Genomic DNA, 3,414 nt, shown 5'->3' on the forward strand with positions numbered 1-3,414 from the left:
AGGTGGTGCCATCAGCAAGTGTAGGGTGGGCAAAGATGGGAGAGTGGTACAGACAGATTTGAGTAGGAGCAGGTGGGACTCATCTGCATGTGGAGCACCATGGGGGTAGCCACAGACCGGAAGGGAGCAAGGGGGACAGACCACATCTGCACCCTCATCTGCACCTGCACCTGCACCTGCACAGACCTGGTGAGGTCTGCTGCATGTGCCCTCTGCCCAGCTTGCCCTTCCCCCTCCTGCCCCAGCCAGCTTTCAGGACCTAAAGCGTGGTCAGCCTCCCCCCCACTCACGTACCCCCCCCCTCGTACCCACTCCCTTACACATCCTATACCCACACACACACAATGTACAAAAATAAGACTTTATTTTGAGCTGTTAAACAATTGCCTCTATATAGACTACTCAAAAACATAAATCAGGACAAAAATGATTTTATGAAATAAAATTACAATATGTTCTAGCAGATGTTTGATTTTTAGTTTTTTAAAAATAATTAGTTAATATGATATTTTCTGATTTTATGTGTGTGGCCCTCAGCAGCTCACCAAAACTCATTAAGTAACCTGCCAGCTGAAATAATTACCCACCCTGGAATATGGCATTGCTGTTTGAGAGTCAGAGCACATCTACACAAGATGTGTCTGGGCTTCAGGCTTCTTGGCCTCTGCCTTTTTTATCTGGCTGGCGCCCCTCAGCCCAGGTCCATTGCTACAGGTCTGGGTACTAGGGCTGTGCAAAACAGCACCATTTCGTTTCAACCTCCATTTCACCATTTCAAAGGGACAGCGGTTTTTTTTACATTTCATTTAATTTCAAAGCACTGTTCCATTTCGTTCTGCTGAAACTGTTTCACTGTTTAGCTGTGTTTTGACGTTTCACCCATAGGATATAATGGGTAATCATGAAAATGCCTATAACTTTGTCATTTCCTGCCTGATTCAGATAAAATTTTCAGTGAGGATATCCCCTTCTGAGGGCATAATATCTACAAAGTTTCAAGGAGATAGGTGCAGGGGTTTCTGGGAAACTGCACCTCAAACTGGTGACAAGCAAAACTCATATCACTTGCCGGCAGCAGCAGCCTGCTGTCATCTCGCATACAGATCTGGGGGCCCATGCCCCCTGGGTGGGCTGTGGGGCTGTGCCAGACTCTTCCTAGGGGGTGTGAGCCTCCAGATCTGTGTGTGGGGTAACAGCATGCTGCCACTGCTGGCTGGGGCCCAAAGCACCCCATGATCCTGAAGGTTATAACTAGCACATCAGAGCAAGGTGTACACTTTGGAAGACAGAATGGCATGTCTAAGTACCTAAGGCTAGGGATGATTGTGGCATTTGTACAAGGTCTTGGAAGATGGACTGTGGCGTTCCACTGCCCAAGAAGGTTATCAGACCTGGAATCTGCACCTGGGGTGTGTTCTTGAAAGGCTTTGAGTTTGGAACAGTAGCCAAACACTAACCAGACCTGGGGAACCTAGAAATATTCTAGAAATATATGGGATTTCACAGTTGGATGCAGTATCAGTGGACTATGGCTGTTCAGACTGTGGGTGGAGGCTGAGCTGTAATCTTATGCCCAGGTTTTCTCATGTAGTTATCCAATTTGCAAATAAGTAAAAGGTTACATTTGCCATCTCTCTCTTGGTTAACCAAATGGTGGTGTCAACAAGATAAAAGTCCTTGCAAATTATAATTAACACTAGTGCCACTGTAATAATGAGCACTTATGCATTTATGTTGTGGAGCAGAAAAGGTGCTCTATTTTGAAAGTCAGCAAACCAAGTAGGAAGACATTTCTTAACACAAAATGTCTAGATCAATTGTATACACAGGTTTAATGTTGTAAAACAAAATGGTTTAATAATCCTTGACTCCTTTTGAACAGCATGACTCATCAAGCACTTATCATGGCAAGAAACCTTAAAGCGCTTCAGGCACTATGAACGGTATCATGATTGACTCAGTCCTTAGCTAATCTTTATTCAGTAAGAACAAAGCCATGAAACTGAGTGGGATGTTTGCTTGAATAAGAACAGAATGGTGGCCACAAGGCAAATTTCTGCTCTCACTTACTCTGATGCAATATCATAAAAAGCCCAAATTCTGGTACTGGTAGTGTTGGAGTGATGTTGTAGCCACGATGGTCTGGGAATTGTGAAAAAGGCAAGAATTTTTGTGGGTGATATCTTTTACTGAACCAACTTCATGGTTGGGATAAAGTTAGACAAGCTTTCAAATGCAAGGCATTCTTCATTATTGGTATCCAACACCCAGTTCAACAACATCTTTTTCCATTGATTTATTCTTTTGGAGCAGTCAGGGATTTAGTATTAATATTATCATAGCCCTACTTATGAACAAAGACTCTATTGTGCTGTGTCCTGGAAAAAGACCATCAAGAAAGTGATCCTTCTTCAGAAGACTTTCCAATCTAAGTATAAGACAGAAGACAAGAGAGGGATACAGACAAGAAAGCACAAGGAGACAATATTAGTCAGTAACCTAGCCATATCAAGTATTTTAGCATCTTAGTAAAGGGGAGTTTTATCTTTGATAAAGGATAATAACATAGTTTACAGCTGTTTACAAGGGCTTCTCTGAAATGTGAGGGGCAGCATGGGAAAAATCATGAAGATCCTTGTCTATAAATTTATCCAGTGGGTAATGGAGGCTGGCATCTTTGGGAAAGCAGGGTGGGACTGAATGAGAGATAATAGGTACAGTGGGAGTAGATTTTGTAGGGCCTTGTGGGAGAAGACAAGCAAGTAAGATTAGATACAATCAGAAGATGCCAAAAGAGGGAATACAAATGAGAGGTGACAGTTAAAGCAGTGTGCTAGAAAAATGATCTTTGCAGTTGTATCCTATGTAGAAAATACAAAGACCAGAGAAAATGATTTTACAATATTCAAGATGATGCGATAAGAGTTTTAACAATGTTTATGGATAGGAAATGCTGTATTTCAGAGAAGTTTTATAGAAATAATTTGCAATAGAAATAAGGGCAAAGAGATTGGAGTCAAATATGACACCTGCGTTACAGAAATATATAGTTAGCCATGTTAGTCTGAAGCCGAGTAGAAGGCAGTGTAGATTTGTATTTTATAGACTAACCAAAGTGTGTGTGTATTAGCTAATATTCGCTTTGGATTCGGCCGATTCGGGGGACAGTGATTCAATTTGGTGATTTGAATCACTGCCCCGAATTGATCCAGCTGAATCTGATTTGGAAATTCGGCTGCTGCTGAATCTCTGAATCACACAGGCTCATTCCCTGCCCGTTCTCCCAGCCCCAGCAATGGCCCCAACTCTCCGGGTGCTGCTGGATGGTGGGAAATCCTTGCTGCCCCCCACTGCGCCACGGTACATGGGGGTCTCTGCAAGAACCCCTCTCCCACCCTCCCACTGTCATAACCC

This window comes from Gavialis gangeticus, unplaced genomic scaffold, assembly GCF_001723915.1.
Source record: "Gavialis gangeticus isolate Ggan-Ray unplaced genomic scaffold, GavGan_comp1, whole genome shotgun sequence".
NCBI classification, from domain to species: domain Eukaryota; kingdom Metazoa; phylum Chordata; order Crocodylia; family Gavialidae; genus Gavialis; species Gavialis gangeticus.